Below are 27,332 nucleotides of genomic sequence, written 5' to 3' on the forward strand. Positions count from 1 at the left end.
GAAAGGCAGGGAATAAATCTGGAGGTTGGGATTGATATATACACACTCCTATACATAAAACAGATAACTAATAAGGACCTACTGTATAGCACAGTGGTACTGTATAGCACTACTCAATATTCTATAATGATGTACATAGGAAAATAATATAAAAAAGAATGGATATATGTATATGTAGAACTGATTCACTTTGCTGTACAACTGACACTAACACAACATTGTAAATCAACCATACACCAATAAAAATTATAAAAAATTTGAAATTATTCCTTCAAAATTTTTCAGGAAGTTTCTTTTTTTAAATTACTGAGTAAATAATAGAAATAAAATCATAGTTTCATTTGTTTGCGTAATTCAGGCAGTGTCTAACCTAAGAAAATCTAAGGAGGATGATTCAATGGAAATTACAGAACACATTTCAGAAAATAATAACCACGTGAAAGAGAATCTGTTGGAAATGGATAAGTCTTATTTGGATAATTAGCCCCATTTTATACTTTACCTGGTTGATTTTTTTTAAATTAATTAATTAATTTTTATTTTTGGCTGCGTTGGGTCTTCGTTGCTGCATGCGGGCTTTCTCTAGTTGCGGCGAGTGGGGGCTACTCTTCATTGCGGTGTGCGGGCTTCTTATTAGGGTGGCTTCTCTTGTTGCAGGGCACAAGCTCTAGGTGCACGGGCTTCAGTAGGTGTGGCACATGGGCTCAGTAGTTGTGGCTTGTGGGCTCTAGAGCACAGGCTCTGTAGTTTTGGCGCATGGACTTAGCTGTTCCGCGGCATGTGGGATCTTCCCAGACCAGGGCTTGAACCTCTGTTCCCTGCACTGGCAGGCGGATTCTTAACCACTGCACCACCGGGGTGCACCATCAGCACTACCTGGTTGATTTTTATATTTGTTTTGAAATTTAAATTGACTAAAATTAGTGGAAGGTTTTATATATTGTATAAACATATATTGAGGTTTGATGAAAGATTAGTAAAATGTTCCATATGAAAATAATATTAAACCTATTTTTTCTGTTCTGGAAAATATTTTTTTATATGCAATAAAGAAAAATACACTGATATGTTACTTTGGTGAACTATATGATCTTTTTAAAATATGTCTTTTTAAGTAAAACTCTTATGCTTACACATGGAATTAACATTATTCTAATTAATTCTATAATTTCACAGATCATCCTTATGTTGATGTGCAATGTAACTAATTTACACACTTTAGTACATATGTTTTATGTTTTATAAAGTGAATGAATTAAAAGGAGCACATTTAGGTTCCTTTTCCTTTTTTCTTTTTTTTTTTTTTTTGTGGCCACGCTGCGCAGCATGCAGGATCCTAGTTCCCCGACCGCTAGACGGCCAGGGAAGTCCCTCCTTTTCCTATATCAGTTATTTCTGCTCAACAAAATCTAATGATTATAAACACTTACCCTTCACCATTTCTGAATAAGACCTATTTCTTCACTTCTGTGTAGAATCTTCTAGTTAAATTTTAGTTGAGCAAATGAAGTGTATGTTTTAAGAAAATATATAGAAGTCAGTTGAGGCTTTACCAACACTTTCTTATGAATGTTTAACTAGAGAAACATTTATGCTTCAGTATATTAATGCAAATAACTTTCTAGTGCACTGCTTAACATTTAGAGTTACCTATAAATTTTGCAGTTTCTCAAGAAGCCTAAAGCAAGTTTACTAAATCTGTATATATCTGAAAGCAAATGTTTTGATCAGAAACGCTATTTTAATAGTTATGTACATAGGTATGCTAAACATTTCAAATGCTTTCTGGACTAAAATTCATTTATGACCAGCTTGCTGATATTGTTTTATTCAGTGATTCTGTCTCTGTCTTCTGAATGAATTGTGGGATTTAGGGATGGATAAAACAGAGATAGAAAAAGACAAGTTTTGACACAAGTTTGAGGAACATATTGTATACAGATCCCAGAAATCTGTTTATATTCTGCCTTACAAACAACTTTTTCTGTAGGATAATCATATTTGCCAATCATGTAATAAAACCCCAATGTTCTTTCTGGATTTTGTCTCTTCTTTTCCACATGATATTATTTAATACCAATCTGTAGACTGCTCCTCAGCCCTAGACTCTACGAGCATTCTAGGAAGAAAGCTAGTCATGTCAGCCTTTTCATTAATTGTGTAGCCTGGTTCTCAGTGCCTAAATCTGGTATTGTCTCTGCTGAATAAACCCTGGTTTGATTCTCTTTTTGAGTGTGATTTCTTCTGGACTGATAGCCCATTTGGCACATAATTCTATCTTTCAAGAAATTAGAAACGTTTTACCAAACTCCAGCACCTGTTGTCAGATCTCCCTAATTCAACCTTCCTATAAGTCTGGACCTTAGTCTTATGTATTGATAAACTTAATTTCACTGTTCAGACTTTCTGAAATTCCTCGTATTGTCTGTTACTGAACCCTGGTCCAATTTCCTGAAACTCGGTACACCACTACAATTCTTCTCACCAAATAAACCTGTAATTATAAGACCAGAATAATAAGATAATTTGAGCAATTTGACCAGTGTGGTGGGTCTGGAAATGTCATTTTTATTCAAAATATTTAAAATGTCTCATCATCATAAAATCATTGACTCCTTTGAAAGCATTATGGTCCTTAACTATAAAAAGCCATATTGCAATATTCCATTTTATAACTAAATTGATGATTCTTCTAGTTACATATAATATCTTCTAGCTTTATTATACCTGTTATGCAAATCTGACAAACAAGTAAGGATCTTTCAACACACACTGCATGCCTTCTGGGGGTGCTGATCATATTAGACACTGAGCAAATAAAAAAATTAAAATACTAAAAATATATGGTCCCTTCAGGAGTTTTTAAACTTAGTGTTAAGGCACAGCAGCAATGTTTATTGGTACATTGCACAATCTCAATGTAAATACGTGGAAAATAGAGACAGATATTCTGATTAAATGTAAATATCACCTCAAATTAAAAGAGTTGAAAACTAACGAAGGCTCAGAATTCAAAGAACTAAGAAATGGTTTATGTGAGATTATATCAGGCAACCATTTTAGAAGGGTGATGCTGTCGGGGCTTAGGGAGTTGTTACTCAGCAAAATTCAGCATGGGTTAAAAAAGATTTTTAAAAACATCCTTGCAAAAACCCTGGAAAGTTCATAGCAAAAATTTTATGTTGAGAGTTACCTTGCCCTAGTCTGAGTGGTATCAAAAATACATGAGGAGCTTTATTCTGAGTGACATGACACATCAGAACCTATTACTGGCTTTGAGAGTGATTTAGGATTAGGAAGAATATTGTAAAACAAGAAGTTATACAAGTAGTCATTAGTCAAACATAGCTTTAGTGTGATGGAAATCAGATAGCAGGATGCTCTGGATATTTTAACTACATTTGTAACTGGAAACCAAAATATTTATAGAGAATAAACTAGAATAAATTATTGGGGAAGAGTGTTTCATAATGACATAAGTAGCTTCCTTCGAAGAAATGTTATAGGAAATTGTATTTGTCACATAGCTATATTTTGTTTCATCTAATAATAGGACTCATTTTCATATGCATGCTCAACAATCTGTTTTTGAGACCATCAAACTCAGTCTGAGAAGCTTAAGAGCTCTTTTAGGGATATTATGATCTTAAAATGAGACCCTCTCACATGAAGGGGAAGTAAGAAATTCAGCTGGACTGTACTATTATTTAGTTTAGTGAGATGGAAACTAGAGTAATTCTAAGGCTTTCAGTGTACCGTAGGTTTTAGACTCTCCTCAAGTAGTTCCTATTTGATTTGTAAATCTCTTCACAATTGTAGACATTGTTTAAATGTGAAAAAATTATGAGATAGAATAAAAGTCAAATTGAAGGGCTTCCCTGGTGGCGCAGTGGTTGAGAATCTGCCTGCAGGGGACACGGGTTCAAGCCCTAGTCTGGGAAGATCCCACATGCCACGGAGCAACTAGGCCCATGAGCCACAACTACTGAACCTGTGCGTCTGGAGCCTGTGCCCCGCAACAAGAGGGACCGCAATAGTGAGAGGCCCGCACACCCCGATGAAGAGTGGCCCCTGCTTGCCACAACTAGAGAAAGCCCTTGCACAGAAACGAAGACCCAACACAGCCATAAATAAATAAAAATTAAAAGTCAAATTGAATATAATTAAGTAACACAGGGAATCATATGACTATCATATTATAATATGCAGTGTTGGTAAATCAGTTACTAATTAATGCCCTGATTTGTACTGTTTGCCAGTTTCTGTGTTATAACTACTTCCTCCATGGTCATTTTCATGCTACCAGCAGAGTAACAACTGGCTTACAAAATTTTGGAATATTTAACAGCTGGTGCTCATGAGCCAGGAATACAAGCTCCAGCATATATTTTAACCTATTAGATGTGGGAGAGGACATCTTTATTGCATAGGATTTTGAAATTGTAACAAGTGCCATGAAGATCAAATATGCTGTCATTACTTCCTGAGTTTAGTAAGCAAATGTATAAGGGAGGCTTCTTCCACCTGAAAGTTCTCAGTAAAATGACCAGACTGTAGCTAATCAGTACCCGTGTTCTCTCCACAGCCCCATCCACAGTCTCAGTGGTTTCTAAGAGACAATGTCCCAGTTCTGCCTCAGTCTTTGTAAGGTGGCCTTCTTGGGTTTATAAATGGACTTTTCACTGGCTATGTTCTCAGACAGTAGAATGCAAATATGACATTCTTATTGAATCCTCCCACAACCCTTCTAAACAGAAAATAAAATTTCAAATTTACAGATGAGGAAACTGAAGCTCAGAGAGGTTAAATAATTTTCCTAATATCATTCATGAGAGAGCCATTGCAGTAGAATAATGGTGAACTAAATGGATTCCTGAGAGAATGGGAAGTCAGGAACTGGAAACAATGAGTATAGAAAACATTGTTGTGGAATTTTGCTGTATAAGTAGAGCTGAGAAATGAGATGGAGATGATTGCTTAAGTGAGAAGTCAGAGCAACTTTTTTAGAAAACTGGACTACAGCATGTTTGTCTGTTGATGGGACTGAGACAATAGAAGGAACAATTGATGCTATTTGGGAAGAAACAACTTCAGAACTGATTTCCTTGAGTGAAGAGTGAACGTGATCCCCTGCAAGTGAAGAAGTTGCCTTAGATGGGAGCACAGACCTTATTATACAAGGAGGGAAGGCAGAGTGTATAGGTTAGTAGCTTGGTGGAGCACATGTAGAATTTCTCTTCCAGTTGCTGTTTTATCAGAGATATAAAAAAGCAAACTTGTGCTATTGCTTCTTTTCATCAGTGATGTAAAACAGAAAGCACATTAGTTGAGAATAAGGAATTGAGAGGAGGTTTTGAATTTAAAATAACGCTAGTCAGCATCATTGTGTGTGTTAAATATGGGATATCGGGAATATCAAGTTTCCTGTGGTGACCAAACCAAAGAGATAAAGGGCTTGATGGCATTAATCCTGATAACCAATTAGGCAGATTCTGTGGATGTGACTGTGAATATTTTTGGAGAGTCTTATCGGGATGACTCAGAGCTTTAAGAGATTCCACCTCAGGAATTCTGAGGGGCAGTGCCACTGTGACTGCTCCTGCTGGAGCTGGTAGGGGAATAGAAATATACAAAAATCACCCCCAAATCAATCTCAGTCTCTCTCTCTTCCTCTCTCTCCCCCTCCCTGCCCCCTTACGCTTGTGACCTAGGAACACTATCAAACTCAAATCTAAGTATGAGGCGCTCAGGGGTAACCTCTATCCAAATAAAGAAACTACGCCTTTTAAAGTATTGTCAGACAACCCAGAAAATTATATTAGCATTTGCTAATATAATGGAAAATGTGTTCACCACCTCTATCCTAAGATTCTGTAAAATTCTTTGTTTATCCCCTTTTACCTATGTTTCCAGCATCAAAATTCACAATTGCAAAGAAAAAAAAAAAAGTATTAAACCACCATTAAGAATTCAGTTTAGGGTTTTACATTAGTATTAGTTAATTTCTAGTGTTGCAATAGCAACCCATAGTTCTTGTTGTAAATATAAAATATAGCTAAACTATGGTTTAAATAGACTTTAGATTTAAGAAAAGAGGACAGGGAATTTAAGTGGACAGGGAATTTAACTACCACATTTCCAAAAATTTATCTACAACTAAACTTTTAACAATGCTCATCTATATATAGTGTGCTCCTGACTGTCTGTGTCTGTATGATTTGTTCACATGCTTATATGTATATTTGAGTATTTATATATATAATGGACTGAATCATGTCTCCCCTAACCCTCAATATGACATATTTGGAGATAGAGTCTTTAGGGAAGTAACTAAGTTAAATGAGGTCATAAAGTTGTGGCCCTAATCTGATAGGGCTGATGTCCTTATAAAAAGAGGAAGAGACATCAAAAATCTCTCTCTCTCCATGTGTGTACTGAATAAAGGCCATTTGAGGAGACAGCAAGAGACAGCCATCTATAAGCCAGGAAGATATGCCTCCCCGCAAACTAATCCCAATGGCACCTTGATAGCCTCCAGAGCTGTGAGAAAATTAATTCTGTTGTTTAAGCCACCCAGTTTGTGGTATTTTGTGTTGGTATGGCAGCTCTTGCATATATATATATATATATATATATATATATATATATATATATGGCAGCTCTCACATATATATACACACACACATACTAATACATAATAATAATTAATTATATATAATGCATAATAATTCATATGTACATACTAATACATACTAGCATATATATGTATATATATGTACATGTATATATGTTTCTGTATGTAAACACAAGAGAACTTTTTTTTGTGCATATGATTTAGAGCTAGAACTCTAAGAAATAAAAGTTCAGGTTGTCTACATTGCTCTAATTTGGTCCAGTATAAATGGACTTCAATATTCAATTCAGAGTAGGTAATATCATGCCTTACCTTTTGAGCGATGAGAGGTGGATGTTACAACAACTCTAACTGATATCTTATATCTATAAAATCTATGACAAATTATGCTTCATTATAAGAAATGGGATCTTCTCTAAAGACACTTTAAGTTATATTCCTAGAAAGCACTAACTAGTTTTTGTCTTTACTCAATGTTATCACAAAAAGTAAATATCCATGCATAGATTTTTAGTAACTGCTAGAAATGTAGAGGAAATTTGACCAGCAGCCATTACCCTAACATATAAAGAGGAAAACAGTATTTGTTCTGGAGTTTGACTGGTAATGAATTGATAACTAATAATATAATTACTCTACCTCTTCCAGAATAATCTGGGGTTTCAGAAAAATTTATCAAAGTGAATCTAGAAACATGGAGGAAATTATATGTGTGGAGCCTCGTGGATCAAAGGACATATCCTTGTTACAGAGCAATTTCCTAGTTTTGCTAGAGAATTATTCAGTGAGAAAAAATTCACCTTATTCCTTAAGATAACATAGAAACTCATTCAATTTTATATTCTAATGGCCTTAGTCCTTCTCAAAGTATATCATTTCCTGTGCATAAGAAGCTGTTATATATTTGTCTAGTCTACAGATATATGTGTGCTTTTTGCATTACATTCAATATAAAGCTGACATTAAAAGGGAACACTGCAAATTAAGTTATTCATCTTATTGAGTTTTTCTGATAAAAATAGGATTATATAAAGGGAAAGCAGTTTTTTTTCCAAAAGCTACAATTTAAAATGACATTGAGCTCCACACTACTTTTCATCATTTTTCACTAGAAATATATATAATGTGAGACATAGCTATAAAATATTAAGCTTGGTTTTAATACACCAGACATATGTTAGTGATCTCCTTTCAAAGATGGCCATTATTATGTTACCCTTTCTCAAATGGTATTCAGAAAACTTTTTGAAATTGTCTTCAGAATTTTTTGGAAAATAGTAAATGGTGAAAGCATATTTTTGGGGTCTTGCCAAATCTCCAAATATTAACAGTGACTAGAGAACAAGATTAAGCACACATGTTCAAAATTCACAGCGAAGCTAGATGGCAAGGTATTTCCCCAAACTCTAATTGTAAGTGGATAGAATTAAACCAGCAATACACAGCAACTGTGTGTTATATTCCTCTGGTGAGAGAGAAGCAGTGGGGTGACTGATGGAAGTGAGAACAGGGACCCACAGAATAGACAACATGTATGCATGGAAGGCATGGAAAGCCAGTTAGAAGCTGGCCGCTGAAACGGGGAGGAGTTTTGCTCACTCCATTAATGTGTGTATGTATGCAGTTAGTGGAAAGTGCTGAAGCTGCCTAGATATTCTATACTCTGTGAACTCTTAAAACTGACCAGTCAAGACTCTCTTCTAAGAGAGGGCCACACTCTAAGCAGAAACTGCTTAGAGCAGTAATAACTGGAGCAGGATAGGAATAACAGATATGAAGGAATGAGAAGATCTATTTGGAAGTGGGCTTGAGAACACAGCCAGGAAATCTCATAAAATAAGGTATCATAATTTTTTTAACAGTACCCAAAATTTATGTGAAGTTAGAAAAGCTATCTAATCCAACCTCCTGTCTTAGAATTCAGGAAAACTAAAATCACATGCATGTGAGTAACAGGAAAATATCAGTGTCAAATCCCATACAAAGTTACTCTAAGGAAAATAAGAATAAGGAAGAGAATAACTTCCTTACAGGAAACAAAAGCCCACCAGGAAGTCAGGCTCGAAACATAACAGATTAAAACTGTATTGTACTATTTCAAAATGAGCTAAAATAAATTAAGAAAAATTATACAATATATGAAAGAAAAACAGTTTTTCAGATGACAAAACCCTTAGAAGTGAGCTAGCAGACTCACGATTAGAAGTAAAAGAAAATGTATTTTAAACAAGAAATCTAAACTAGGATGAACAACAAAAGGAAATAAACATAAAAAATACAGTTCTGTTAGAAATATAAGCTAAAAAGGAAAAAAAATAAAAATCATAAAGAGAGGATAAGGATTTGAGAGAAAGTGACAAATATTGACAATAAGCAAATAAGATCAAGAGGGATGCAGATCAGGAACTTCATCCACACCTGGATCTCTTCTAAACTAATCTTCAACAATGAGCCTGAGCCTGATGCCTTATGAGAGAAGACTGTTAGGCAATTTTATCAATAAAGGCGTGCATAAATGACAGAAGACCAGATGTAATGTTTTAGATAGAGGATAGATTGGTAACTTTTAAAACATGGCTGCAAATTCTTTGATATTTCTCCTGCTACAGACTTAACATTTATGTCTTCCCAAAATCCTTATGTTGAAATTTAACCCCCAATGTGATGGGATTTGGAAGTAGAGCCCTTTGGGAGGTGATTAGGTCATTAAGGCAGAACCCTCATGAATGGGATTAGACCTTGAAGAGCTCCCTTGTTCCTTCTACCAGGTGAGGGCATGAGTACAAAATGGCTCTATGAATTAGGAAGCAGGCCCTACCTGTGACTAGATCCTGGACATCGTAGGCTCAGAACTGTGAGAAATGTACTTCCATTGTTTAAAAGCTACCCACTCTATGGTAATGTGTTATAGCAGCCCAAGTTGACTAAGACAGCAACCATCCAGTTGGGGGACTACATCCCTTCTTCTTTAATTTGGGCAGACTTGTGAATGCTTTGACCAGAGTATGAAGAAATTCATAAAAGATCTTGTAGCTTCCCCTTTATTCACTGGGAATAAAGGAGCCCTCAATGTCTCCATAGGATATCAATAACACTGAGACCACCATCTCTAGGAACGGCATACATGTGCTCCAGCTAATGGTTGCAGCCAATCCTGGCCTTCAGTCATGCAATGCCAGCCACCAGATGAAATTGAAGAAACTATCTTAGTTATCTGTTTTCCAGTCCAGACATCATGGAATAGGGAAGTGTTGTCCCCTCTGTGTCCTTTTCAAATTTCTTTCCCACAAAACGTGTGAGCCTTATAACATGGCTGTTGTTTTGGTTATTAAGTTCTAGGGTAGTTTGATATGCAGCAATATAGATCTGGGACATCACATAACCTAGCACATTTCCTGGAATTTAAACTAAAGGAAACACAAATCTTTTGGATATCTAGGGGAAAAAAATGTGACGTTTGTGGCAAAGAAAATTAGATTATCATCAGGCTTTCCAACAGCAGTGTTTTATTTCAGAAGAAAATAGAGTAAATATATAAGATTCTCATAGAAAGAGAATGTGATAAGCTTTTTATATCCCGTAAAACTGACCTTCAATTATGAAAGTCACAAGCTGTTACCAATACACAAAACACAAGGAAGAGAGTTCCCTTGTTTTTATCCTAATACACAGGGTAAAGCTTATAGGGAATTAGCTTCAGAGACCTAAAATGACTAGAGAAACACTGATGTAATGACCTGTGGTATGCATTAAATATATAGATAGATGTAAAATTGAGATTAAGTGAGGGTTAAATGGGAGTGAGTATAATATTTAATGACTTAGAAATCTGATGACGTAGATATAATCAAACATTAAAATCTGCAAGGAGAATTTGGTGACTGCATGTTAAAAACATTTAATATTTTTTAGTAATCACAATTGATAATACGAGTATTATTGTTTTTCTGAGTCTTTTTGTGGATACTGTGAGATAAAGCAAATGAGAAATTACCATCCTCTGTGTTCTTCAGGAATAGGTTTCTTAATGTGGAAGAAGAAGATCTAGATATATTGGGAAAGAGGTTAGGTAGGAAGCCTATAGTCTAATTTGAATTGGAAATATCAGTATGAACTCAGAACATTTTATCTTTAAATATATTGCGTCAGGTATCTACTGCAATGTAAAACAACACCTGAAAACTGAATGGCTTAAAGCAACCTTTCTATTTGCTCATAATTCTTTGGGTTAGCAATTTGGGCTCAGCTGGGTGGTTTCTTACTACTGGTCTTTTGGGAACATTAATACAGTGGAAGTCAGCTGGCAGTTGGGCGGGGAGGGGTAGGAGGTGGGTTGTACAGATCCAAGACGTCCTCACTCACACCTCCAATCAGATGAAAGATCTAGGTGTTAGTCAGAAACTGAAACTAACATCAAAAAGAATCCAGAATCCAAACCAAATAAGATGTGCTTCCTGAAAACACACACACACACACACACACACACACACCATCACACACACCATCACATGTGGTCTTGACAAAGGGATCAAATTTAAGTCTGATCAAGTCTCTGGATCCAGTGGCCAGTTTACAAGAATACAGAGGTCAAAGTAGCCCTTTGCATTAAACATTATGCATGCAATCTATAACATCCAGACTATGGGAAACTCTACACGTCAAATGGCCTAATAATTAGCATCTAAAAATTTAAAGAAAATAAGGGATAGAAAATGACCCCGTAGCTTAAAAGAGATTTAAATTACATACCAAGCTTAGAAAACTGGACTATACAGTAATGTCTAAGAATGCACACTTGAATGATAAAAATTGTAAAGAAAAGCAAGAATGTTTCTGATGATAAAAATCAGGATAGTGTTGTTCTGGAAGGAGAGATGTGTCCCCTGCATCGGCAGGCATACTCTCAACCACTGTGCCACCAGGGAAGCCCTCAAAGTTTTATTTTTGACCAGGAAGAATATTTGATGAGGTTGTGGAGCAGTGATGACATGAATATATTCTTTATGGGTAGAGAATTCTAGAAATTTAATGAATCTATCACAGACATTCAAGTTAATTCTCCAAGAAAAATTCAAAATCCTTTCTTGCAAGGTGATAGTTACTTCTGAATAAACACACAACCTACAAAAGTGACTACTTTGAAGGCATTAACAATATTTGGATGTGTATATTCTACTGTTTATTTACAAATTCACAATATTTATAGCCACATATAATATGTTGATTTTCATAATGACTTATATAGTGGAGAAAACATAATCATGTTGGTATGAAGGATTGGAAAATTTTATATAGAAATGCATAATAAAGTATTTTACTTACAAAAAATGTTGCTAGAGTTCATTCTGATGTATATACATATTCTCTATCTAAAATGGGGCCTATATTTTAAAGAGTGTTTCCAAGAATAAAATAAGAAAATGTATGAGGTCTAGACATTTTGAGCAATGGTGGTTAAGAGAGTGGAACCGTCTAACAGAGAGGACATTTGATTGACAGGTTGGGGATGACTTAACTTGTGAAGAGAAGGATAACAACAGTGCTTCAAGCAAACTTTCTATTTCTGCTTGGATTATTTGAGAAATTCAGGCAAAATTCAAGCACTTGCTTCCACTGTTCACATCACTTCTGCAGTAGCATAAGGCTACGCTGGGAAAATGAAGCACACTGATTTAATAACTGACAAGGATGCAGCATATGCAGAAAGTACTGGTGACTGGCAACACTGTGCAAATGCTCTGACTTTGATTTTCTGTAACTTAAGAGCAAAGTATAAATGTAAGCTAATCAATTTTGACATGCTAAAAAATATGTTTCTCAATTCTCTTAGTAATTCAACTAATTGTGGATGTAAATAACCAATCAAAATGCTTTGAGTGTTAATATTTCATTGTAATTGGCACCATGTATTTCAGAAATTTTGTAGTAATTTATTGTGCAAGATCATATTATAAACACAACCTATTTCAAAGCAGCAGAGTATAAAGCAAAAGGGATGTTGTCTCTCGAAATATGTTCAGATACGGCTGAAGAAAAAAATCTTAAATTTAAAAAAATGGAAGAGAGAGACAAAGAGGCATAATAGCAAGAATCTCTTTAATAGAATTGAAATTGGTTTTCCCTGGACTAAAATGCTAAGGAAGGTAATGAACTAGAAAGTCTCTAGGCCAAAATCATCCCGGAGGTTATTGCCATGTATCTGAGTTGTCCATTCCTTCCAGGGAAAATTCAAAGATATGAGAGTAGATCACACTCATTTGACTCTAATCTTAATGTATTTGGACCTAAATTGCAACCAAATTGTTGCTTTTGAGTAGCAGTCCCTCATTGCTTCTGCATCTGGGCTTGAAAATCGTATGGCTTCTACTTCTCATCTGTATTACTACTCCTGATAACTCTGGTTACAAAAATTCCTTTTAGGTTAAATTTGCATTATCTTTACGCATCTATGCCTTTCTCTTTCCACAGGAATAAATGCAGATTTACACAAAAATGAGCTCTTCATTGCAGAAGGAAAAAAAATATATCTTCGGAGTGCCTTTAGCAAGTCTTACTCTCCATGACTTTTATACCAGAGTGACACTTTTGTTAGCCATCTCTCCATTATCTGATAATTTAAATGATAAATTTGATTGTAGGTTTTATGGTTTGCTTATTTGTGGTTATAAATTTTACTACATTCTTCCAAACTGTATGTAATCAAATCATCTGAAACAGTAACAAATTAATTAACACAGATTTCAGTATTTGGACTCACATAAGTTATATTGAATAATATATCAGTCTATTAGTCTATTTTGTATTTCTACAAACATATATTGTGTGTATGTATGCTCAGGGTTGGTCTAGATGCTAAATAATATAAATTAATAAAATATATATCTGATAAAGATATTAATTTTCTCTATCCTGTTTTATTTGTATCATGTTGAACAAATTAGTTTTCAGTTTCATCATATGCAGAACGGGCATGATTATAATAATGCTTATTTCATTGGGTTTCACTTTCCAAAAAATACACACATATGTGAAAAAATAATTAACATTTCAAATAAGTATCTATGTGTTAAATATGTGCTATAGACAACAATTTCTTCAGGGATATGATAACTCTCAAGATTATCTTGGTAGGAATTAGAATGATTTTTGTATTCCTGTAGGCACAAAAATCTTCTTTATAAATATATACTTATGTTTGAAAACATTTATTGCCACACTTGCCCAGTCTGCTTTTCTTTAGTAATTCATATAATTTCAAATACATGGAACAATTCTTTAAGTAATAGAAACTATTTCAAGTGGCTAAGATAGAAATTAGCCAGTTAAATTCAGTTAAGTCAGAACTCAACCCTTAGAGTAATGATAATATTTTCTGGGAGAGTTTAAACAAAGAGGTATAACCACGCTCGCGAAATGATTGTTGGAAGCAGTTTTGATTTGCTCTCCATTAATGAAGTTACTTTCAAACAGGAGTATATGAAATGTTTCACCACTACTCAAGGATAATTCCAAACAGTTGGCTACTTCTGCATCTCAGACTCCAAACTCTCCTTTGAGACCAGACTGCCTTGGGAACACACTTTTAACCCCGTGATAAGACAGCAGCAAACCTGCCCCAACACAAAAGCACATTTAAGTCTAAACACGTTTAAAACTTTACCACTCAATAGAAGAGTGGTTGTCAAGGGTTGAGGGGTAGGGAAAATGGGAGATGTTGGTCAAAGGATACAAACTTTCAGTCATCAGATGATTAAGTTACTGGGATCTAATATACAGCATGGGGACTTCCCCGGTGGTGCAGTGGTTAAGAATCTGCCTTCCAAAGCAAGAGACATGAGTTCGAGCCCTTGTCTGGGAAGATCCCACATGCCGCGGAGCAACTAAGCCCGTGCACCACAACTACTGAGCCTGCACTCTACAGCCCGCGAGCCACAACTACTGAAGCCCGTGTGCCTAGAGCCCGTGCTCCGCAACAAGAGAAGCCACCGCAATGAGAAGCCCGTGTGCCGCAACGATGACCCAACGCAGCCAAAAATAAGTAAAATTAAGTAATTAAAAAAAACATACAGCATGCTGACCATAGTCAACAATACTGTATCGTATACATAAAACAAAGTAGAGCTTTAACTTCTCACCTCACTACCAGTAAGATGGTAATTATGTTAGACAAAGAATGTGTTTACAAATCTTACTGTGGTAAACATTTTACAATATATGCATGTGTTAAATCATCACATTGTACACCTTAAACTCTCAAAATGTTACGTGGAAAAAAAAACCTTTACCACTCAAGATACTCTGTAAGACTGACTTAAAAAGAAAAAAAAAAAGAAGACACCTCAACAGGCTTATCACCAGCAGATTTAAATGACTGCTTTGTATAGAATTTCCCCAGCTTGTTCCTCTGAGTTGATTTTCATCTCCCTAATTATACCAGTATAGGAGGCAATAAAGTCACACAAATCAATGTAATAAGTAAACAAATGAGAAATGATAAAGCAAAAACATATATGTACATGTTATTTTAACTATAACCAATAAAAAACCTACAGTGTTCTCTGCTAAAATTGTCTTACTTGGAAAAACCTCATTTTAGTGGCTGTTCTGCTACAAAAAAATGATCTTTTAAAAATACTTTATTACACACAAAAAACATGCAACTAATGAAGACACCCATAGATATTGTAGCAGGAAAAGAAAAATATTTTCTGGTATAGGGTTCTAATGAGGTTTCTAGGTCACTGTAGTACCTCTTAAGAGAAAGAATTTGACAAATAGACTACTTGGGAAGCAACCAATCTATTTTGCAAAGTAATGGAAAAGCTTCTATGATTTAGTTATATATTGAAATACTTCTTCACTTTTTCATTTGTTGATGCTCAAAGAAGCAAAGAAGGAAAAAAAAAACCTAGGTTGATGGGAATCCTAAGTAAAATGTTTTCTTCATTTTTTTTTTTATTCTTGCATTTTTATTAAAGGGGAAAATATCAGGATGTGTCTTCATAGGTCCACTGAATCAAAGATTTTGATTGAAATTGTTTTTAAAAACTTTTTATGCAAAAATAATTTTAAAAGGGATAAAATGGCATCTTTATGTCATTCTATATTCAGAAATTAATGATTTCTGGGCTCTCATTGTAGAAGTTAAGAAGATATGAAGTGTGAATGAGTGTGTGTGTGTGTGTACCTGTATGGTAGTGTTAAGGTGGGGTAAGAAAACAGAGAAATGTTATTTATACGCAATATTTCTTATAAGCACTGTTCCAAATTTCCCCTGGCTCGTTCTGAATTTCTAATCGAACCTCATAGCTCTTAAAGTTGAAGTAACTTCTAATTTCCTTCCTATCTTTCGTGAGTCTGATGAGATTTAGCACTCATGATATACAGGCTTTTAAAACAGAAGAGCATATTTGACATGAAGAAACTAGACTAGGAAGCACAGTGCAGATTTCTTTCCTGCAACCTCTTCCCACACCTCTGTTGTAGGTTTCTAGAGATGGTATCTTGTCTTGAAGGGCTCCATAGGCCTTATTCTTTTATTACAGAAACAGTGAAAGTGATGACATTGACTTCTCCTCAGGTTGACCTTGGATGACTGGCTGCTTTCTCCTCCTGGGAAAATGTCCAGATCAGGACCCAGAGTCCTGAGACAATTTAAATTTCCACTGAAATGCCAGTAGAGAAGAGAAAAACTATAGAAGCCTGAGCTACACTAACTGATATTTATAGAATATTACATCTCCAAACAGCAGAAAATACATTCTCAATTGCACATAGAATATGCACTAAGAACGGGCAATAAATCAAGTCTCAATAAGTTTCAAAGAATCAAAGTCATACAGAATATGTTCTCCGACCATGTTGATATTAAATTAGAAATCAGTGACAGAAAGATATCTGGAAAATCTTCAAATATCAGAAATTAAGCACTCACTTCCAAATAAATCATAAGTTTATAGAATAAATCACAACAAATATTTAAATAATGTTAAATAATAATTGAATAATATTAAATAATATTTAAATAATCAACAGCTAAAATTGATTCTTTGATAAGGTTAATAAAATAGTTAAATCTTTAGGAAGTTTAATAATGCAAAAGAAAAAGAGAGGCGAAAAAGCGCAAAGTATCAGTATCCTGATAAGAGAGGGAACATCGTTATAGATGATACTGATGTTTAAAAGATTATAGCAACATTATGCCGATAATGCCAAATTGACAGCTTAGGTGAGATGAACATATTCTTTGGAAATCACAACTTGCCAGACCTGAATCAAGAAATAGAATATCTGATTAGCCCTATACCTGTTATTGAATTTTTTTAATAAAAAAATCTTACAAAGAAAATTTCAGACACAGATAGCTTCACTGATGAATTCTATGAAGCATTTAAGGAAGATTAATACCACAACATGCAAAGCTTTTGAGAAACCAGAGGAGGAGGAAATACTTACCAACTTTCATTTTTCAAGTCCATATAACCCTGATACAAAAATCAAAGGTATTACTAGCAAAGAAAATTACAGACTGATATCCCTTATGAACATAAGAAAATATTAGTAAATCCCATCCAACAATACAGAAAAAGGATAATACACCATGACCAAATAGGCTTTATCCAGGATTATAAAACGTTTCACACACAAAAAATCAATCAATGTAATCTGTTACCTATTTTAAAAAATCGCATAATGCCATCAATAGATACAGAAGGTATCGTATGACAAAAGTCAACACTGATTCATGATAAAAGTTATCAGCAAACTAAGAAGAGAATATTCCAATCTAAAAGCAGGCAGCTGTAACAACCTGTGGTTCACCTCATACTTAATGAGGAAATACTGAACACTCTGTCCACCTTAATATTGAGTATAAGAACGTCTTCTTTCAATATTTCTATTCAACCTTGTACCGCAGCAGTGGAAGTGGGATTACATCTGTCCAAACACTTCTGAAGGGAGTGGTATCCACCACACAGCCACTGTTACGATTACTTGTAGCCATAATGCTCTATAGGGAATATAGTAATTTTGTTTAGAGAGTTTCTAAGAAAACTTAACCTGGATTTATTTCACACAGGTGAATCATGGTGTCTGGTGACGAAAAAAGTGTACATTCTCTGGAATCCATTTAATGGTAAATGAACCACAAGCTTAATACTTCCCATTATTACACGGCTGGATCAATAAGCCTTTGCAAATGACATCAAGATTATTAACAATAACAGCACACAAAGGGAACAGCATAAAGCTTTATAATCTCAATTAATTTGATTTGAAATTTCTACCCGGTGGATGAAAGATGATAATTCAAAACATGTGCTTAGTGTATAAAAATTTGGGGAGATATAACAGGATATTTTATGATATCAGTGGAGTTTTATTCATCATAATTTTGCAAAATATTATAGAAAGTTATATAGAAATCTAAGAATCAGTGTGGCAATTACTTATTTTGCAATAGCTGAAAATTTCCCAGTGATACTTTAGTAGGGATCTAAATGGATAGAAGGAATTTTAATAGTGTTGTTTCTCAGTCAAAAGAAGGGGTAAACACATACACCAAAAAATAGTCAATAAATACTCATTGTAGTGCATTTAAATAAAATTTGAAGTATAATTTGAGCTGCAAAATATTGTGCTAATGAATTGAAAAGGGTTGAACCGCTTAATTTTGTGAATGTACTTGCCCAGTCTGACTAGGTTCATTCATTCATTTTCCCTTGAGCAATTTGAGAAACAACCATATGCTTGGTACTGTGTTTGGTAACGAAAACTGGAAATAGGAAAGTAGATAAAACATGGACTCTCTCTTATCCAGCATAAGAAATAGATGAGAAAATTGGGAAATTTGTATAATACCATCATGTGGTGACTGTTGCAGATAACATGCTCAGATGTTTCAGGGTATACGACATTGATTAAATTATGACTTGAAGAGGCAGGAGCAGTGATACCAAGGGATTCTTTCTTACTAGCTTGCTTTAAAGTCAGGGTTGCACAGAAAACCAGGAGTTTGCTATGTGAGAAAGGGACAGAGAGCATTCCAGGTTGAGGGAAAAAAAAGCATCCGGAGGTATATTAGATGATGCCTTGTTTGTCTGGGAAATGTTGGAAGGCTGAGTATTGCGAGCCCAAGTTATACCTTGTAGAAAGCAGGTGGAAGGTTGGAGCAATGGCAAAGGAGACACAAAGCTTGAAACAGAGTTGCAGCAAGGTTGCAAATGACATTAAAGCCTAGGCCTAAATGGGAGTTTATGCCAGAGACAAGCAACAGGGAAGAGCTATTTTAAAATTAGGAAGTTATGTGATGAATTATGTTTTTAGGGCAACGCTTCTGTGGCAATTTGTCAGGTGGATTTGACTAGTGAGAGACTTGTAGGGATGTAGCCAGTCAGGAAGCTGAAGCAGTATTTCAAGTGAGAATGAGGACCTGGATTTACACAGAGATAATGGCAGCATCTAAAATGAAATTCTAGGGCTTCCCTGGTGGCGCAGTGGTTGAGAGTCTGCCTGCCGATGCAGGGGCTGCGGAGCGGCTGGGCCCGTGAGCCATGGCCGCTGAGCCTGCGCGTCCGGAGCCTGTTGCTCCGCAACGGGAAAGGCCACAACAGTGAGAGGCCCGCGTACCGCAAAAAATAATAATAAAATGAAATTCTAAGCTATCACTTTGTATGGGCACTCTTAGCTTCTTACATATATCTTTTTTCTTTGTAGGTGTATTACATAAGAATGTTTTTAACATCCACAGTCCTTCTACACTGTTTCTGTGTCTTCGTTATTTTCTTTATTAATTCCCCTCTTTCCCTTCCCCTCCAAGCTAAGCAGTCATCCTTTATGCGATGGAAGTGTTAAAACGATTGCACTTGATTCTCCATGTGTGCATCTTAATGGTTTAAAACAACAACATTTTAATGGGAGATACTGGAATTTCTTCAGCATGTGCTAAAGCACTTTTTAGAGATACCAATCCCTAATAATGCCAATCTTCCTCCCATCCTCTTTCTATTTCATTTTGGTGAAGGGAGAAAATGATATAATATGAGGTTTATGATTTTTCTCAGTCAGAAATATAATTTTATGCTCTTGCAAAAACAGTAGGATGCATGTATATATTTGAGTGGGGAGCTGATGCTTGCCACTGATCATTTTACCAACAGGGTAAAGGAAGGAGATCAAAGGTCTAAAAAATAGATTTTTTTTTAATTTGCAGATTTTAAAAATAACATGCACATCTTAAATTGCTAAAATAATCACTATTTTTTAAAATTTTGCAAACCTTCATGTTTGGTAAAATAAAACGTATAAGATGATGGTGGTGTTTGATAAAACAAGCTGGTTTATGACGAAATTTCAACAACACAATACTGTGCTCAGAATTTCAACATTTCCCTAGTCTGTTCCTTTCAAATTCAAGAAGATTCTCAAGTTGGCAAGGTCTGCTGTTTTCCAGGGAACTGCATTTAAGTCAGGTAGATCTGTTTATATGCTCAGAGAATGTATGATTCCTAGGGGTGTGTGCAGCCCTCTAGGCATAGGTGTGAAGGATCACGGAGAGAGAGGTGCATTCTCCCACTGAGGCTATGACAGGCTACTGTAACCTCCTACCGGAGAGAACTGGTCGGTTTGTGCAGCCTGGTGACAACCCTTAGCCTTCGCATATATATCATCTCAGTGAGAAAAGAGGTGACATCTTTCTCAGCTACGTATCTTACCACTTAACAAAGTCCTGAGTATGGTAGACACTTAACAATTTCTTCAAACACATTAGTCTAAACACCCAGGGTGCCTGATGCCTGAGCATTTTCCCTCTTTTCCCAGTCTCAGAGTTATGTTAAGAGGGATGCCTGGAAGGAAGAATGAAATCCATAAATTTTTAAAAGGCAGTCTTTGAAGTGAGTGTAGAAGAATGCTGCTGGGCCTTGATGAACCTTTGCTTTGACTATTAGTCTTGCTGCAAACTCACTTTAAACTGGGGGCAAGTTTCCCAGCCTCTCTGAACCCCTTTCCATTATCTGTAATCAAAGAGGCTGATTCTTCCATCTCTTCAAGGACATGACATTGATCCTCTGAGACTGAATTGTGATAATGGACAAAAGACAGGGAGACAGGGAATATTAGTTTTGTGCATGCACAGACACACACCCGCACACACAACACAGAGGTGTCTACAACCTCAGGACACTGTAAGCAATGGAATCACGAACTTTCTTCTAGTTCTCTTCCTCTACTTCTCCCCCACGTGAGACATGATTCTCTAGGAGGGATGTACATGGGTTGAGGTCATCACCCACATAACAAGTGACACAAAACCAACTCTAGCCAGAAGCATAAACTTCCATTTTCTTTGCTAGTTCTACATCGTGATTTTTACTCTTCTGTCTGTTCATTTTATATCATAATAAAGGTGAGACTGCTTGGGACACTGAATATATAATTTGGCCAAGTATAAACAGAGCTCCGAAAATTGCTGAACATGAGGATGATTACCCTGTCAACTGAAGTATGAGTGCAGGTTTGGGGACAACACGTAACCATGGTATTCTAGCAGCTGAATCTGTTCCTCTGTTCACAAGGAACAGCTAGTGGTGTTTAACTCCTTGCCAGCTTTGTTATATCAAAGTTTATATACAGGGGTTTTTTCAATGATGTTATGAAGTTTCTTAATGCTACCAATATATTTTCACTTCATATTCTATCACTACTATAAAAGCTGCTCATGTGACAGTGACTATTTAAATCAAAAAGTTTTGCAGATAGAGAAGAAAAAAAGTACACAAAGATATGTGTCTTAGATGCATTTCTAATAAATTTTTTTTTTTACTGAAAAAGATAGGACAACTAGAAAATAGCTTTTTGGTGATTTCAGAATTAAACCCAGCATATGCAAAACTGCGTAAGTATTCTGTGTCACACCTTCAAGTCATGATTTATAGTAGAATTCCTAGGCATTGACAGGCCATCTAAGAACTAGAAAGCTTTCTTGCAGTTTTCCAAAACTACCCAGGTTCAACCTCACACATATTTATTAAAACTAGAGATAGTAAAAGTCTAGTGTTCCCCTGTGTCCCAGGAAATCTCTGTAAAGAGGTGGTGTGTTCTGTGCTTCTCAAAATGTAATGTGTATTCAAAGTACCTGGAGATCTTATTAAAATGCAGATTTTGGTTCAGTAGCTCTGGGATGGGGCCTGAGAGTAGATTTGTAATAAGTTCCCAGAGGAGGCCAGTGCTACTGGATACTGGAACATACTTCGAGTGGCAAAGGTGTAGACTCCTCTCTTTCTGGGTAACAGTAACTTGGCTTTCTTACTATACAAACCACATCAAAGATGAAGTTGTGGATCCTTGTTTTGGCCTGTGCTATGTCAACAGATTATCTAATTTTTCATCTCATATTATGCACAGTGCCTGGCATATGCTAGTATATATTTGCTGAATCTAGACCCTAAGATTTGGTATAAACAAGGGCTATTTTTTATGTAGCTATCACAACTATGATAAAGTAAGAACTGTATTAAATAATGATAGTAAGAAATGTGAAGAAGTGTGGGATCATTTATAATCTCTAATGAAATACTACTTAAAAGTAAATAGTCACAAGACGTTTTTCTTTGATTAATACAGGTGTTTCATATATCATCACGAGAAGCAAACTGAGCTTTTGGAGTATGAGTGTGGAGACTTTTAATTATAAACTTATTTTAAGTTTGTGTTAATCTGTACTATACAAAATTACGGGGGTCATTTTAGATGTCTTCATGTATAATTATTTTTAAATGTCTTTTAAATAAATATATAAGCTTTAAATACTGCACTAATGTTACGCATGTGTCAACATATGGGCAAATACAGATTCCTAATTCTATTTTTTAAGAAACAAACACTAGTTTATAAAATACATTATACTCATCAAAATTTTTTTTTTCCAATATACTCTCATAGTTACTAATAAGAAAATCCATAGGTCTTTTAGAAGTTAGGACATATTTTTTATATGTATAGATAATACGAGAATGGACACTAGGTAGTTTGAATTTTTTGGTAAAAATGAGGCTAAACAGATATAGCAATAATATGAAAAGAAGAAAACACTGATATAATAGCTATTTATACATTTCCTGTAGTATTGACATTTAATAAGTTGAGACAAGATTTTTAAAAGTAGGCAAATTATTAAAATGTTCATTTCTTCATTACATCAAAAGGAACTACAATAAAATTCATTTTAAATTTGTTTTTAAATGAAAAATGCTAAACCCATTTAGATGGTTTATTTATTTATTTATTTTTTAAATTTAAAAAGGGCTTTACAAATTGACTTTAAGTTTCTGTGACTGCTTCTTTCATGAGCAGAGAACACCATTTTCAAATTTTAGACTATGTAGATAATGGCTCCCTCTACTGTTCAAACTCTGTTGGTGATGTGTATGTAAAGTTATTTGAAAGAACCAAATTCCAAACACTGAACAAAAACATCTGGCACTCATTAGAATAGCTGTTGATTAAATTAGCACTGCATCGGCATGGTCTGAAAACAAAAAGAACTGGATATGTAGTGATACTTTGATTCCTTGATTTATATGAAAATCTAATTCTCTTCCCTATCTCTTACAAACTAACTAGAAGAGTAAAGGTATTTCTAAAAATAATAAAGGTATAGTGATCATTTAAAACGTTTATTAAATCATAATAAAGTACTTTGTTTTTGCAGCAATTATACCCCTTTTTTAGGTAAATGATATCATAGATTATCAGCCTTCTTTTCTCTGAAATTCCAGATGTTATCTAGATTGCCTCCAGTTGAATAACATTTATTTTGGACCCAATGGAGTTTATCTTTCCAAAAAGATTATACATTTTCTGAATGGAAGGGATGTCTCATATTCTTAATTTAATGCTCAAAATTTTAGTCAATTCAAGACTCTTCTAACTTTTATCAAATTTAATATTACAGACTGAGTTTTTTTTTTTTTTTTCAAAATACCCCACAAATTAACTTCAAACCAGAGAAAAGAGATACTGTTTCTTATCTCAGTGCTAATACGTAACCACATTTTAGACCATATAAGGAGCATATTAAGGGAAATTTTAAAAATTTACTCTCATAGTACATCATCTTTTTCTTCTTTATTTAATACAGTTTATAGTTTTCTCCCTTTTTAAAAATCTGGTTTGTCATAAAAAGCAGGAATTTTAAATGATTTTCAAAAATTAATAACTTGACAAATCTCAAGCTGTTGTTCTACAGCAGTAACAGTAATCAAATTCTCTTATGTTGGAGGAAAAAATGCACAAACGTGAAGTTATTGTCCCAGGAAAATTCACATAGTCATTACTTGGTAGATTGCCTCTTGACTGTTGAATCAGAGCTCATTCAACTAGAACCATTTCAGTGTTGCCTTTTAAGGTTTATACGACCAAATTTTTGCTGGGGTCCTTCAACATCCCTCCACAAAAGATATTTCTATACTCAAATTCAGATTTTGAATTCTGCCTATATTTGTGGAACTAATAATTTTCTTTTTGAATTACATTAATTTTTATTCTTTTTACTCTGTTATTTCTTAATCCATCAACAGTGGAACTTTCAGAAGATTAATATACATAATTTACAACTGAATTACATCCTCAATACAATCTTATTGGAACCCTGTAGATTCAGGGATCTTCCTCTTCCTCAAATCTCTTAAAAATATTATTACAGAAATTTTCATAATCTTCTCTTGCAAATAAAACATTGGTAACTACTTAGGTGATCATATTACATTAACTACAAAGGATACATCATTGGTGTGAAAACAAGTCAAGCATATAAAAAATTATAAAAATTACAAATTCCTTCATTCATAATAAAGATTTGCTCTTTTGAATATCACCTTAACAAGAGGATGTGAAAAAAACTGTGTTTCTATGTATAGATTATAAATCTATTTACAATTGTAAAGCCTTTGAGCTTATCTAAATATAAATGTATTACCATAAACTATTCTCAAAGCAAAAAAAAAGTATTATGCAAGTGAAATAGGTCTCTAGAATTAGAATTTTTAGAACAGGTAGCTAGTGGTATGAAAAAGTTTAACTGATGCTGAACATTTAACAAGAAAAGTGAAAAATCCTACTTTTTCCTAAGCTTTTTCTGATGGAAGAGCAGGTTCAATAGCTAAAAATAGCCTTTAATTTTTAATTAAATGTAATCCTAAAAGACATGTGATTTAAAGACACCATAGGGCATGATTTAATAGCCCATTAATACTTGTCTGAATCTTGTGTTTCAGTTTAGTACACATTAATGGAACTCAAAAAATATTTTTAGACTATATATCTATATATAATTTAATTGATCCAATCTTAGCATTGTTGAAGTCCCTTAGAGGTTATCTAATGTAAACTTTAGTTGGTGAACCTATTCTACTCCATTTATAAGAAATGGTTATCTAGGTTATGCTTGAACATTTTTAGTGATGGCTAGTTTACAACTTTTTAAGATATTACTGAAGAGATAAAACTTTAAGTAAGTTTATCTATATGTTACATGAAAAAAAAAATTTCTCCTTTTAACTTCTACCCACTGGTCCTCTTTCTGCCCCTTGGGAAGAGTTGGTAGTTTTATTCCATATTCATTCAACAATTTTTCATAGATGTATTCTCAAAATATTTTATTGTTCTCATTGCCTTTCTCTGAAAGTTTCTTAGTTTTTAATGTTTTCCTGGAAGTCCGCAGTCAGGAATTGGGCAATTCTTCACTTCAGTTCATACAAATATAGAATACAGGGAAAAACGGATTCTTCATCATTACAAATACACTCTTAAATTTGATGTGTATATTTTGCATCATATCTATATGCTTACATATATTTATAACACTTCTATAAATAAAAAGTAAATAATACCAGTAATTAGAACAGGTTATTGGTCATGCTTATAACATTTCACAAAAATTATGTGAAATGTGGGCTATAGAAACAAAGCTGCAGAAATTGTTAATTAATTATAAAATATATTGTTGTGGAATTATTAAAGAGGTTCATAGTTTCTTTTAATTAAAGATGAGGCTCCAGATACAGTCTGTCTCCAAGAAGAGTCATTTTTACTAGTCTATGTGCTTCATGCCATAGATACTGTAGAAACTATTACTATGTGAAAATGTTTTCTCCCATAAAAATGTTTTATATAGCTCTGTATGTAAATAAAGTAAGGGACAAGTGTATGATGATGATGAAGAAAGAAGAAATGGAATTATCTTTGAGATGTCGATTGCTTTTGCTTTGACATTTAATAATTCCATGTACATAAGAAATAAGATATTTACCCTTTAGCCTTTTTAGTTTCAAAGACGGTAAGGATAAGTCTGTTTCCTTCTGGGAAAATTTTCAAAGTAGTTATAGAGTTTTCAAAATAGTTATAACTAAGAATTCTAAAGATTTCTTCTCAAATAGTATGAGGTGGTTGGCAAACTAATCATTTGATAGAGATTACAGTTTTTTCTATACAAAATGGGTTTTTAGATCTAAATTGTCATGGCTGCACTGTCTTTACTTATTACTCTGATTGTTTATAGATATTACTACTGCCCCTGGATGCAGAAATTTCAGGAAGACTGATAATAGCTTTACAATGAGTGGAAGGACATACAACTAGATCTTCTAGAAGATTACATATACTGTGGAATGCACTTTGCTCAATTGATTTTATCCTTAAACAATTGCTGTTGAACAAAACTTCTTGAGTTGTGCCACAATCTACTCCTATTTTTTTGTTCTATATTTACTCATTTTTATATCTAAAAAGAAGCTAAAGTTAATTGCTACCACATGAAATATCAAATTATAACTTTGCATGTGCCACTGAATGTGTAAATTGAAGAAGTTTTGCTGATATTTGTACATTAGTAGTAAAAATTAATTTTGAAGCTAAGTTTCACAATTTTACTAGGTATTTCATCTTTTAATATAAGTGAATCTTGTTAGAGCTCCCTTTTTGGAAACGCATACAATATCTACTTAAATGATATTGGTGATTATCAGTATCATTGTGATTTAAAAGTAATGTTCACAATTTTCAGTTTCTTATAATTACTTTTGAAACCTTGTTATTGATTATGTAAAGCTTGCTTTACACATGTATGAAAAGTAACTGCTTCTCAAAATGGATCATGACCTAAATGTAAAATGCAAAACTATAAAATTCTAAGAGGATAACGTGGGAGAAAATCGAGATGACCTTGGATTTGACAATGACTTTTTAGTTACAACAACACAGGCATGACCTGTGAAAGAAATAATTAAGTTGGACTTCATTAAAATTAAAACATTCTGTTCTGTGAAAGATATCATCAAGAGAAGGAGAAAACAAGCCATAGTCAGGGAAAAAATATTTGCAAAAGACACATCTGATAAAGAACTGTCATCCAAAATATACAAAGAACTCTTAAGGTGCAACGATAAAAAAAAAAATTGATTAAAAATAGACCAAACACCTTAACAGACATTTCACCAAAGAAGATGAACAGATGGCAAATAAACATATAAAAAGATGCTTCAAATCTTAGTCATCAGGGAAATGTAAAATAAAACAAAATGAGGTACCATTATACACCTATTAGAATGTCCAAAATCCACAACTTTGACAACACCAAATGCTAGTGAGGTTGAGGAGTAACAGGAACTCTGATTTCTGGTGGGAATGGAAAATGTTACAA

The sequence above is a fragment of the Aethalodelphis obliquidens genome, unplaced genomic scaffold (assembly GCF_003676395.1).
Source record: "Aethalodelphis obliquidens isolate GAN/ISIS:26980383/991018 unplaced genomic scaffold, ASM367639v1 scaffold1, whole genome shotgun sequence".
Lineage (NCBI taxonomy): Eukaryota > Metazoa > Chordata > Mammalia > Artiodactyla > Delphinidae > Aethalodelphis > Aethalodelphis obliquidens.